Below are 14,376 nucleotides of genomic sequence, written 5' to 3' on the forward strand. Positions count from 1 at the left end.
CTGCGAGTGCAGTGGTCCTGGCACTGTCGGACTTGGCTCACCTCTGCCCCCTTGTTGTCCCATTGTTGTCGCAGTCCTTGCCGCCACCAGCCGCCTCCCTGGCCACCCAATTTCTCACATCAGGTATCCCCTGGCCCGCCTGTCCAGCTGTCAGGGCATATTATTGGTGTGCGGAAAATGTTCGCGTAATTGGAATGTTGACATTCGCATTTCCCGGGGAGGGGCTCCCATCCATTTGACTGACACCGTGACTCCTATCAAAGTGCATCCAGTGACGCCCGGCAACACGAGTCCCGCCTCGGGGCCAGCCGGAAAATCTTGGCGTTGCCCAAGTGAGACATCAGCCCCCCCTCCCCCCGTTTAGACCCCATTCTGTCGAGCATCCCAGCAGACGAGAGATGTGTTCTGCCAGCTTGCACCCCGAGCCCTGAACCCTGAACCCAGAATCCTGAATCCTGATGCCTGGCATCGTGACACTGCTAGAGCTTCGACAACTTGTCAAATTACCTTGAGCAGGCGCCCCACCCCACCGACCTCCGCCCCCGGCCGCTTGTCAATATTTAAAATTGAAAAATACGCCTCCTGTCACCCCCGTCAGGTATATCATTTCAATATTATTGATGCGAAGCGCTGCTAATGTCGAGCCAGAAACAAAGAGCGAGTCAATGAAGGCGGGGAGGGGGCTGTACGCCTCGGAGGACACCCTGCCGTGGTGGACGCCAGGAAAAGGGGCGAGTTGGGCTTAGTCCACCATGTCTTTTACCCGAGCAGGCTCCCTTAAATGAGTAGGTGGCCTTATGAATTGGTTCTCCACCCAGGCCAGGAGGGGTTCTTCCAAAGAAGCCCAGGCAGCGCTCTGACGACAATCGGAAGACACCCTCAGACAGGGAGTCACCAAAGTCACGGGGGTAACCTTTATCCACCCAGCCATCAAGTCATCCAGCCATCCATCCATCCATCCATCCAGCCATTCATCCTCCATTCATTATATCTGTAGCATGTATATTTCATATGGAAATGGAAAGGACGGAACGGGGGTGGGCAGGCGTCTTAGCATTTCTCGATGTACTCGAAAGCGATTTATTAAAAATATCTTTGGCACGGCGGCAGCGACAGCGACAGCGACTGCGACAGCGACTGCGACAGCAACAGCGCAGCGGCAAAACAACAAGCAAGCTTATTAAAAATTTATTACCGAGCTTAAAAAATGTTACCCCAGTCGCCCCGTGCATGCGGCTGTTGGCTCGGAGTGCGCAGCGCACTGTACATTTGTTTCTTGGTACCCGCAGGGCATTACCTTCAATGGGAAGTTTTATGGGCTGGCGAGGTCTAAGGTCTGAGATCTGAGGACTGAGGGCTGAGGGCTGAGGACTGAGCTGAGCTGAGCACCTTCGAGTTTGACGACAGGCCAGGAACAGGGACAACAACCCCGGGCGGAGATATTGAAAGGTATTTTGGCTGATTTGTTTGAGTTGGAAATTTAATTTTCGACTGTAAATGGTTTTAAGCGCTTCATGGGCCGGTGGAAGGTGGAAGCGCGACAGTTCCGGGCGGAAGAGTGTGTCTGGAGGCACAAGTTTCGAAAACAACATAGGACTTCCAATAGTACAGGGCAAGTGATAGATGGCTCTCCCCGATAGAGCCTGGGCCGGGAAAGGGTGGCTATTGAGCGGCGTATCAGTGGCTGGCAGGAGAGAAGCCTCTCGGCCAGTGGTCACTGACATCATCATCATTAGTAATGAGCGAGACACCGCAGAGGCACACACTCGGCTGGGTCTGATTGCGATTCCGATTCGGCTGTCTCAGGGCCAGAAAGTCTAATGACAAATGATCAACCGTCACACATGGAATTTAAAGTAGCTGCTGCAGCTGGGCTGTAGCTACTCCGGCTTCGGCGGCTGCTCCGGGATTCCAGGGGCGTGCGGGCGCCCTAGGTAGCGGGTGGGCTGTGGGTGGCCCGCTCCTGCTCCCAGGCAGGGCTGGGCAGGGCTTGATAACTGGAACTCATCAGCGCGGTCGTGTCATCATTTTTATGATTTAGCCAAAATGATGAAACGAAGACCCATGAAGGCTTAAGTGCCACGTAGCGGCGGGAAAGGGTGGAAGGGGCGGTCTCCGGCTCGCACATGTGGCGGGCACTAAGCTCCTAGGCATTTTTCAATATTTGGCAGGCCTACGGCGGCTCAGCCTTATACAGTGGCAGAAATAAGTGTGCCTTCCGCCCTCATTGTCCTGCGGACTGCAATGTCCTTCGAAGTTAGCCCACTTCCTTCCCACTAGTTTCTCGCAGTGCTGGCGGCAGTTTAAGCTTCTGGGCCATGAAAAATGGCAACTTTGACAGCTTGACACTTGAGTCACCGAATCCCGAGTCCTGTTGTCCTGTGGGGTAGCCCCTCCCCTCACACACACTCCAGCACACATGGACACTGGAAAATAATATTTTAATTCGAACGCTCCTGCCGCCTCGCCATTCCCCGAGTCCTTCCTCTGAGCTTGCCCCTTCCGCCGAGGAGCACCCCTCCCCCGGTGATTGGCTGATATTTTGACAGCCAAACGTCACGGCTGACAGCTGAACCATTTGTCAAGCCCGGGCCCTGCTCCCAGGACCTTAATTAGTGAAGTCCTGCCGGGGAGGGGGCGGGGTGGTCGATGAAGACATCGTTTGGATGACTCGGAGGTCAGTCAATTGGCAAGCGAACGCTTTTCGAGGGCCAAGTCCTGGCCACTTCTTCGCAGGATCAATGCTGGGCTGTTCTAGAGTGTCCTTCCAGAAAATACCTGCCTCCTCCTTGAACGCCCCACTCGCCTTCTTCGCCCTCTACAGTCTCTCCAGCAGCGCCTTGTATCAACTCATTAATTTCTATTTCTGTGTGTCCTGGCCCCGAGAGTGCAACGAGCCCGGCCCCGCACCCGCCCCTCCCCTGGGTGGCCCTCCAACCTCCTTTTTAAGGGCCGACCTCCTCCCCCGGACGCTCGGGAGGCGCTACTACACATATCTGAAATTATACTTTGTCCTTTCTATAACAATAATTATTATTTTGCTTCAAGCATCAGCCCGGCAGAGGTGCTGGCACTGGGGGCAGGGAGGAAAAGGGGCAGAGGGTGGCCAGGGTGGCCGAGGTGGCAGGCAGCCCGACAATCAGAACACCCTCAGCCGGGGCGGGGCTTAGGGGAGAGCGCTTACTAAGCAGAGCCAGCAAACACTTAAAAATGCTAAATAAAACATATTCCACTTGCACACACACACGCGCAGGTGGGAGCGTGGGTTGGTAGGGCGGTGGGGCGGTGGGGGACTAGGTGCCAGCTCACAGGTGCCGCTTGTTAAGAAGCACTCGGCAGGCACTGCGAGAAAATCCAGAGCCCTGCAGGCAATACTTGTTAGAAGGATCACCCTTCCACTGAAAATCGCCTTGGAGAATCCGATCCAAACACTTACTATTCCCATTTAGGGGAACTTCTATTAATCATATTATTTTATTTATTTCTCCGCCTGCACTCAGACCCTAAAAGCCTAAAAAGGATGGGGGCTGGCTGCGCCTTTTGCGGGAGCGGGCGGCGGAGGTGAGGGGGCCATGGTTATTTGCAATTCATATACAGGAGACAGCGCACACACTCGCAGTGAAAAAAATAATTTTCAAAAGTAGCGTCGTGTGACAATTGCCGAGCCTCAGACTTCAGACTGCAGTCGCCTTGCCTGGCCCCCCTCCGAGGGGTCTTCGGGCCGGGCCAGGCAGGACCTGTGGTGGGGTGGTCCTTCGTGCCCAACTACAGTTGCTGTTGTTGCTATTTGAATTTTGAGGACATTGTGATGAGGCTTTAGTTTGCAAATCTCTTGCACACACAGAGCTCGCAACAAGAACGGCTTCATGGCCAGGATGGCAGGCCCGGCCCCTGTCTTTGGATGGAAGCATTTTCCCCATCCATCCTCCCATCCGCCCAGGTGTGCTGGTCTGCTTTTGGCGTTGCATACTTTTGAGGGCATCGCCAGTGCCAGTCGGCCGTTGGAAATCCAAGATACAAATGAGAGTCTTTCAGGAGAACGCTTTCTTTCGGTTCACGCTTGTTCTTCCCCCACATCCCGCCCGAACAGTGTGGCCAGAGCTCGGGGAAATATCAATGAGGCTTCAGTCCCCCGAAACTGATGCCCAGCCCGGCCCGCAAAGCCACAATCATCTCCCGGCCCCGACCGATCCAGGGGAGCTGCAGCCTGCCACCTCCCCGTTGAGATTCTTGAATATTTTTGCTTCCACGAGTGTGTGAGGTGGGCCGACAGGGTGGCAGGGATGGCGGGGAGGCGGAGAGGCGGGGAGGCGCTGCTACTTGCATCGTCAGCGAACGTGGTGCCGTGGTGCAGGTGTCACGCCCAGTTCGGACTGTCGAGTGCGCTTATGGCTGTCATGACGCCCATAACATTGTCATCAACATTAGTGTGCCTCCGTGTGGGCGAACGTATATATTTCTTGACTGCATATGTATGTGGGTGGGGGTGTGGTGAGTGGTTTAGTTGTGCCCTGCCCTGCTCTGCTTCACTCGCTTCTGCTTGCTTTGGATGTTGCTGTTGACATCCTCGCAAGAATTGGTGCAAAGCGCTTCAGTTTTGTTCAGTTGCCTGTGCGTGCCGTTGCCTCTAATGCGAAAAAGGAGCTCCCATCTGTAAATAAAAGAAATACACGAATACAGCTTGCATTAATTTGCCATTTCGGCTCCTGGCTCTGCTCTCAATTGAGACTATTGTATAAGGAGCAGTCCTTGCCCTTCATATCGGTCCTAGACTCTAGCAAGGACTCATCCCTATCTTATCAGCCTCCTCTCCAGCTCGCCTTTCCCACGGCATTAGTCCACGGAACATTAGTTAATTTGCAACTCTTCCCCGTCCCACTCCCCCCCGCAGCCTCGGCGCAAGCGACGACTATTTGTAATTTTTAATAAGACAGCCAGGTCCTGGTAGCCCCCACGCCCCCCGCCCACTCCACCGCCAGCCGACAAAGCAGCGCCCATACACAATACAAAATAAGCATGAATAATTAGAATATGTTAAGTGTTGGTGGGCGGCAGGCCGAGGGGCCGGCAGAGCGGTAGGGCGGTAGGGTGGTTGGGCAGGCCCCCACTGCACCGCATATTTATATACAGTCAGTCAGTCAAGCCACGCCCACCGCCCACCGCCCACACCCACACACACAGCCATACACGTATGCTGGAAAAGGGGGCGCTCAAGTGGTGGCCCACCTGACTTTTTGTCATTCAAATGAAAACTGTACATACGTTGTCGTCATCGTTCTCAGATTCTTTGTCGTCAGAGTCATCATCAACAGCTCAACACACACACACACTCGCAGGGACTCACGTATCTCACGGATACACCGCTGCACACAGATACACTTGCTCTGATTGCTTTGTTCAGCATTTTTTCGCTCACAATTCCTTTCCTCTGTTCTTCTGTTGCAGCTTCTGTTTCTGTTTCTGCTCCTGCTCCTGCTTCTGCCTCTGTTTCTGTTTCTTTCGCCTTTCTTCCTCCTGCCATTGCTATTCTCCCCATTTTTATATCCTGCATCTGTTTGCGTTGCATACACTTAGGCGCGACTTTCTGAGACTGTGGGCGTGTCTGTGCCGCTGTCGCTGCCACTGCGCCTCTGCGCTTGTCAGTGTGAGTGTGAGTGTGAGTGTGCATAGAAAAATTTACAATGCAATTGAGTATGCAAATATTGCCTACTTGTCATGTAGACAAATACACACACACACACACACACATACACACGCACACCACCACCCACCACCCACCTCTCTGTTGTCATGCATATGCATGTGGGTGGGTATTGTCAGCGCCGCTGCATTGTGATTGTTGCAATTTTCGAAATTGAAGCAACAATATGGCAGACCCCGACTCGCCCGACTGCGCCAAGGCGGAAGCGGAGGTGCCCTGAGAGGCCTCCACTTACTGCGATGAGGAATACTTTCGATTCCCCATCCGCTTGGCTTGGAGTGGCTGGCCACTGGGAGAGTCACTAGCCCCGACTCCCAAATCCCTGGCAGTTCAGCCTCGAAGACTCCCATTAGAGCTTCCATTTCGTCGTGGCTGGCATTTGCGCCTCCGCCATTTATTTATTACAAATGGTTTGATATTAAAAATGTATGCCAGCGCACTTGCCGCGCGAGTTCGAGAATCATTGCCGTTCGAGGGGTGGCCAGTGGCGCCTGGCAAGCGGCAGAGTCGCGGACGGGGGTGCATATGCATACAGAATGTCAAGAAATTAATGGCACTTGGCGGAATTTATGAGTGCTTTGATATTTATGCGTCTTCTCCGTGAGCGGTCCTCGGAGACCGACCGGCTCGATACATCCTATCTGTTACAATCAAAGAGCCAGTCGTCAAAGGCGCCATTTGCTCGCAGGTCTGCAGTAATGGCCTTGTTAGTGCCAGAATTATTTTTCGGCCGGAAGGGGGGAAAAGGGGTCTCTTGTTTCTTTTTGGTGGCGTGTTAATAAATTCAATTTACTAAATGCGGGAGCCGGGCGCGGGCTGGGGGAGTGTGTGGATACAACAAGGTGAGCGCAGTTTGCTCGGACTCGTAATAAAAATTAATAACAGAAACGTGTCGGGCCAGAGGCTGTTGCGAGCCACGAGGATCCGCCTGCAAAAGTGCCACTAATATGACTCTGCAAAAAGGGAAAAAATAATAATAGAAAAAGGGTTGGCGGGCAGTGGGTGGGTGGCTGGCGAAGTCCGGTCGCCATGCTCACACATTGTCTATCTAATAAAAATCAAACAAATTATGCCAACAAACTAGATTTCATTGCTCGCTTTCGGGCCCATGCCCCCGGTGATTTGCTCAATAACCCTTGTAATACAAACAGAGTGCCCGCACGCACCCACAAAAATACAAATTCGCACACCCGACATGACACGGCTTTCTTGTGGCAGCAGTCCATCAGGACGCCGAGAAAGGACATGACTTGAAAATCACTTAATCTACTTGGTCGGCCAAGAACGCAGAGCCAGAGTCCTTTCGGGGGAGTCGGAAGGTAAGGGCCGTGCCAATAAAGACGAAAGCGAAACTGAAACCGAACCCTTTGGGCTCAAGGGCCCCCGTACCAGAAAGCTAGAAAGCGGGGGAAAAAAAGCACACACGAGCCGAGGCGGACGAGAGGGCGGCCAAGGGTTAAGGGGCCTGCGAAGGACATCCGCACTAAATAAACAAACCATGACAACAGCATTTTTCGCATATGATCCGAGCCAGAACAGAGCAGAGCAGGCAACTTATTGCAAATCACTAAAGCCAACAAACGAAAGCCTAAAAAATCAGCACCCTCCCCCCAAATTAGGGTGGTGGCGGAAAAAAGCAGGGAACCCCTAAAGGGTTGGCCAATAATTGAATTCAATCAAAATTGTATGGGCCATCAAACAGACAATTACTGAACCTGAAACGCATTCCAGCAGCCTGCCAGGGAATTCGCAACAAAAGAGCGATGCGGGATGTGGCTCGGCGGCATGGCAGATCGGGTTGTGGTGGCGGGTTCTACCCCCTTTCGAGTTCGAGTCCTGCGAGTGAGCTGTCTGTCCAGGCCATCCCCCTCCCCGGACATAAGCCGGGAGCCGGGACACACACGTAGACAAGCGATTTGTCAACCGCGCCAGTCGATGAGCCGAGCATCGGTTCTACGTGGGGGATGGGGAGGCACTTCGAATCAGGTCGCGCCGGGATCACCGGAAATCGATGGCCGAATCGGTGGATAGTCCAACTCAGAAAAGATATTCAAATCTATGCTCATTTGGCCTCCCGGGGAGCCCCATTCTTTATTGCTTGACCTGATAGCGTCCTCCCAATTTCATCCACTGGCCGCACCCTCGTCCCGAGTCCTGCGTCCTGAGTCCGTTTTTTGCGAAATCACTTGACCAATTTGTCAAGTGGCACTAAAGCGTGTGCGTCTCATTTTTTCGTTGGGGCTGCCAGGCGCGTGCTACTTTGTCGTCATAGTCCTTCCGTCCTATTTGCGGTGGTCTTTCGAGAGTTTGCCATTATCCTTGTTACAATTTGCATGGATTGTGATGCCATTCGGGCGAGTCAGCCCCTCCTCCGCCAGGCACACTGCGAGCATTTGTCCTCCTCGGGCCAAGTCCATTGAAATAAAGGGAGAGAAAGGACACACGCTTTTTTCCAGTGCGTATCGAGTCGCAAACTCCGTCTTCGGACTCGGTTGCGGAGAAGATAGCCCATTCATCCATACATCCATTTCTTTGGGCCATAGAGCCCGGCGCCTTTCGCCTTTCGCCGAGGCCAGTGATAAAAAATTGTCATTGCCAACCAACCCGGCCACGGCCCACCTCCCGGCCACTTATTTTTTATGATTTTATTAGCTGCAAAGACAAGCAATCCGGCAACAATGTTTATTGGTTATAGTGTTCTTTGGGGATCCGCACGGAGAAAGGGTCTTGATGTGCCCTTAAAAGTCATAAGCGTGAGTTATGCCTGCGCCCGGCTTGTCAGATTTCCATGGGGTTGTTGTTTGATGTTTATGTCGTGGCATATATTACGGCCTCTGCTGTCGGTTGCCACAGGCGAGCTGCCACAGCGATTTGGCCCGATTTGTGTGATTTGATTTGGCTCGATTGTGGCGGAGTGGGGCGGGCGAAGGAGTTGATTTTGTCCGGCGGGGGAGTCCGCCTCTGAGCCATTCAGAAAATTAGAAAAAAATCAAACGGAGCAACTGCAATGGCTTTTATGGCCCTCTGCCACTTAATGCAGAGAGTCTCCTTTCGTTCCATTAATTGGGCAGTTGTTTAAACCGAAATCGAAATCGAACAGCGCTGTAGCCAGCACGTCTCTGGAGGAAATCTTCATTTGCGGCGACTGCTGACCTTTAATTGCCCAGCCACCCCGACCAGGTCACTCTCCACGGCCATTTCATTAACTGGCCCAAGGCGCTCCGAAAAAGCTGCGGCGATTAGTTCTCAGCCATAACACAGCCCCCCCCGTTCGAACTATTACATTTTATGACTTTCTACGAGCCGGCCCGCACACATATTGGCGCACTCACGCTCAATTGGTTTCTGGTTTTTTCCATGTTTACAGGTAGTTTCGGCCCCCCTTTTCGCAAATTGCACAAAATGTTAACAAGCAATTGAGCAGACAAACAAACAACTGTTGCCCGTGGGCGGGGGCGGAGGCGGGCAGTCTTAGTGGTTGCACCCCCGACTGGATGGCTGGCTGGCTGGCTGGCCGGCTTTTTCTACGTTGATTAGTTTAACGCGTCCAACGTAGCGGAAAGTTGTGACGTCTGCTCATTAAATTGAACCGCTCTCTCCAGCCGCTAGTTGGCTGTCCCCACCAGGCCACTGTCCTTGGAATAGCCCCAATAGCACTCCCCGAGTGCTATAAAATGTAATTTTATATCGAGCTCAGCCACTCTATCTGCAGTTTGCCGTCTGCGATTCCCACATCCTGAAAGCGATCTAGTTCAGTTCAGGGGAAAGGGGAATGGGTGAGCTTCTACAGGCAGAAAAGTAATGGAATCCCCAATTCTGATTACAAATATTAGAGAGACTCCATCGTAACTCTTCCATGGCGCCTAGTTCCAATATTGACACTTCTGACAAAAGTTGTGAGCTTCTCCTCAGTTTATCCAGCCGCTGGCGCATAATAACTGTCAAAAATCTTTCAAATTTTAATCAACTTTATTTTGGCCCGAACGACACACACGCACCAGCCACCACCCACCACCCTGCTCCCTGAAAAGTTTGTTGGCATATTTTTTCTTGGCCAAACAAACACATATGAACGTTAATGCGAATGCGTTGCCTCATTCCTTGCTCTCGCCAGCCACCTTCCTCTGTTTGCCAGCCAAAAGTATTAAAGAAGCATTTAATTAAGTTGAAATTGTTGGCTGAGGTTTTTGGCGGTTAGGGCGCTGGTTAAACAATCAGCCAACTTATTCGCAGGTAATCTTTGTGCAAGCTGCCTTGCTTGTTGGATCGACTTGGAAAGCATCCCCGCAATGACGCCTTAATGGTTTGCCTATGGCTTTCCCTCTTCAGAGCTATTCATTTTCCGTTTTCGGCTTTCCATTCGATTATTTCCCAATTTTAGTCATCAATCGCAACTTTCTATCTTACTATGGCCGACCTCAGCTCTCAGTTCGACCAATTCCGATCAGTCCGTTCCTTGAGCGGGATACCTCAATGGCTTTCTTTTTCAATTCCCCATCGTTCTGCATCATAATGTGGAACCCGAATATTTTTACAATTTTTTCTCAAAATTTTCCCAAGGACGCCCTTGGAAATCCTCGAAAACCCCTATATGGGCCCAAACGATAGCTGTATCTCAGCCAATTCTCATCCGATCCTTGCGAGGTATACCTCAAAAGCTTTCTTTTTCGATTCCCCATCATTCTGCATCAAAATATGGAAACCGAATATTTTTACAATTTGTTCTCAAAATTTTCCCATGGACCTCCTTGGAAATCCTCGAAAACCCCTATATGGGCCCAAACGATAGCTGTATCTCAGCCAATTCTCATCCGATCCTTGCGAGGGATACCTCAAAAGCTTTCTTTTTCGATTCCCCATCATTCTGCATCAAAATATGGAAACCGAATATTTTTACAATTTTTTCTCAAAATTTTCCCATGGACCTCCTTGGAAATCCTCGAAAACCCCTATATGGGCCCAAACGATAGCTGTATCTCAGCCAATTCTCATCCGATCCTTGCGAGGGATACCTTAAACGCTTTCTTTTTCGATTCCCCAACATTCTGCATCAAAATATGGAAACCGAATATTTTTACAATTTTTTCTCAAAATTTTCCCATGGACCTCCTTGGAAATCCTCGAAAACCCCTATATGGGCCCAAACGATAGCTGTATCTCAGCCAATTCTCATCCGATCCTTGCGGGGGTACCTCAAAAGCTTTCTTTTTCGATTCCCCATCATTCTGCATCAAAATATGGAAACCGAATATTTTTACAATTTTTTCTCAAAATTTTCCTATGGACCTCCTTGGAAATCCTCGAAAACCTCTATATGGGCCCAAACGATAGCTGTATCTCAGCCAATTCTCATCCGATCCTTGCGGGGGATACCTCAAAAGCTTTCTTTTTCGATTCCCCATCATTCTGCATCAAAATATGGAAACCGAATATTTTTACAATTTTTTCTCAAAATTTTCCTATGGACCTCCTTGGAAATCCTCGAAAACCTCTATATGGGCCCAAACGATAGCTGTATCTCAGCCAATTCTCATCCGATCCTTGCGAGGGATACCTCAAAAGCTTTCTTTTTCGATTCCCCATCATTCTGCATCAAAATATGGAAACCGAATATTTTTACAATTTTTTCTCAAAATTTTCCCATGGACCTCCTTGGAAATCCTCGAAAACCCCTATATGGGCCCAAACGATAGCTGTATCTCAGCCAATTCTCATCCGATCCTTGCGAGGGATACCTTAAACGCTTTCTTTTTCGATTCCCCAACATTCTGAATCAAAATATGGAAACCGAATATTTTTACAATTTTTTCTCAAAATTTTCCTATGGACCTCCTTGGAAATCCTCGAAAACCCCTATATGGGCCCAAACGATAGCTGTATCTCAGCCAATTCTCATCCGATCCTTGCGAGGGATACCTTAAACGCTTTCTTTTTCGATTCCCCAACATTCTGCATCAAAATATGGAAACCGAATATTTTTACAATTTTTTCTCAAAATTTTCCTATGGACCTCCTTGGAAATCCTCGAAAACCCCTATATGGGCCCAAACGATAGCTGTATCTCAGCCAATTCTCATCCGATCCTTGCGAGGGATACCTCAAAAGCTTTCTTTTTCGATTCCCCATCATTCTGCATCAAAATATGGAAACCGAATATTTTTTCAATTTTTTCTCAAAATTTTCCCATGGACCTCCTTGGAAATCCTCGAAAACCCCTATATGGGCCCAAACGATAGCTGTATCTCAGCCAATTCTCATCCGATCCTTGCGAGGGATACCTCAAAAGCTTTCTTTTTCGATTCCCCATCATTCTGCATCAAAATATGGAAACCGAATATTTTTTCAATTTTTTCTCAAAATTTTCCCATGGACCTCCTTGGAAATCCTCGAAAACCCCTATATGGGCCCAAACGATAGCTGTATCTCAGCCAATTCTCATCCGATCCTTGCGAGGGATACCTCAAAAGCTTTCTTTTTCGATTCCCCATCATTCTGCATCAAAATATGGAAACCGAATATTTTTACAATTTTTTCTCAAAATTTTCCCATGGACCTCCTTGGAAATCCTCGAAAACCCCTATATGGGCCCAAACGATAGCTGTATCTCAGCCAATTCTCATCCGATCCTTGCGAGGGATACCTCAAAAGCTTTCTTTTTCTATTCCCCATCATTCTGCATCAAAATATGGAAACCGAATATTTTTACAATTTTTTCTCAAAATTTTCCCATGGGGAAAATTTTCCTCCTTGGAAATCCTCGAAAACCCCTATATGGGCCCAAACGATAGCTGTATCTCAGCCAATTCTCATCCGATCCTTGCGAGGGATACCTTAAACGCTTTCTTTTTCGATTCCCCAACATTCTGCATCAAAATATGGAAACCGAATATTTTTACAATTTTTTCTCAAAATTTTCCTATGGACCTCCTTGGAAATCCTCGAAAACCCCTATATGGGCCCAAACGATAGCTGTATCTCAGCCAATTCTCATCCGATCCTTGCGAGGGATACCTCAAAAGCTTTCTTTTTCGATTCCCCATCATTCTGCATCAAAATATGGAAACCGAATATTTTTTCAATTTTTTCTCAAAATTTTCCCATGGACCTCCTTGGAAATCCTCGAAAACCCCTATATGGGCCCAAACGATAGCTGTATCTCAGCCAATTCTCATCCGATCCTTGCGAGGGATACCTTAAACGCTTTCTTTTTCGATTCCCCAACATTCTGCATCAAAATATGGAAACCGAATATTTTTACAATTTTTTCTCAAAATTTTCCTATGGACCTCCTTGGAAATCCTCGAAAACCCCTATATGGGCCCAAACGATAGCTGTATCTCAGCCAATTCTCATCCGATCCTTGCGAGGGATACCTCAAAAGCTTTCTTTTTCGATTCCCCATCATTCTGCATCAAAATATGGAAACCGAATATTTTTACAATTTTTTCTCAAAATTTTCCCATGGACCTCCTTGGAAATCCTCGAAAACCCCTATATGGGCCCAAACGATAGCTGTATCTCAGCCAATTCTCATCCGATCCTTGCGAGGGATACCTTAAACGCTTTCTTTTTCGATTCCCCAACATTCTGCATCAAAATATGGAAACCGAATATTTTTACAATTTTTTCTCAAAATTTTCCTATGGACCTCCTTGGAAATCCTCGAAAACCCCTATATGGGCCCAAACGATAGCTGTATCTCAGCCAATTTTCATCCGATCCTTGCGGGGGATACCTCAAAAGCTTTCTTTTTCGATTCCCCATCATTCTGCATCAAAATATGGAAACCGAATATTTTTACAATTTTTTCTCAAAATTTTCCTATGGACCTCCTTGGAAATCCTCGAAAACCCCTATATGGGCCCAAACGATAGCTGTATCTCAGCCAATTCTCATCCGATCCTTGCGAGGGATACCTTAAACGCTTTCTTTTTCGATTCCCCAACATTCTGCATCAAAATATGTAAACCGAATATTTTTACAATTTTTTCTCAAAATTTTCCCATGGACCTCCTTGGAAATCCTCGAAAACCCCTATATGGGCCCAAACGATAGCTGTATCTCAGCCAATTCTCATCCGATCCTTGCGAGGGATACCTCAAAAGCTTTCTTTTTCGATTTCCCATCATTCTGCATCAAAATATGGAAACCGAATATTTTTACAATTTTTTCTCAAAATTTTCCCATGGACCTCCTTGGAAATCCTCGAAAACCCCTATATGGGCCCAAACGATAGCTGTATCTCAGCCAATTCTCATCCGATCCTTGCGAGGGATACCTTAAACGCTTTCTTTTTCGATTCCCCATCATTCTGCATCAAAATATGGAAACCGAATATTTTTACAATTTTTTCTCAAAATTTTCCTATGGACCTCCTTGGAAATCCTCGAAAACCCCTATATGGGCCCAAACGATAGCTGTATCTCAGCCAATTCTCATCCGATCCTTGCGAGGGATACCTCAAAAGCTTTCTTTTTCGATTCCCCATCATTCTGCATCAAAATATGGAAACCGAATATTTTTACAATTTTTTCTCAAAATTTTCCCAAGGACCCCCTTGGAAATCCTCGAAACCCCTATATGGGCCCAAACGATAGCTGTATCTCAGCCAATTCTCATCTGATCCTTGCGAGGGATACCTAACCGGGCATGAAGTCCTGTAAATAAAAGTCACA

General features: G+C 48.8%; 1 long non-coding RNA gene across 1 annotated transcript in view; it reads left to right on the forward strand.

The window, feature by feature from the left end:
* LOC116655170 overlaps positions 1-14,376 on the forward strand; it is a 45,653-nt gene that overhangs the window by 27,974 nt on the left and 3,303 nt on the right. The window lies entirely within an intron of this gene.

This window comes from Drosophila ananassae, chromosome XL (assembly GCF_017639315.1).
Source record: "Drosophila ananassae strain 14024-0371.13 chromosome XL, ASM1763931v2, whole genome shotgun sequence".
Taxonomy (NCBI): Eukaryota; Metazoa; Arthropoda; class Insecta; order Diptera; family Drosophilidae; genus Drosophila; species Drosophila ananassae.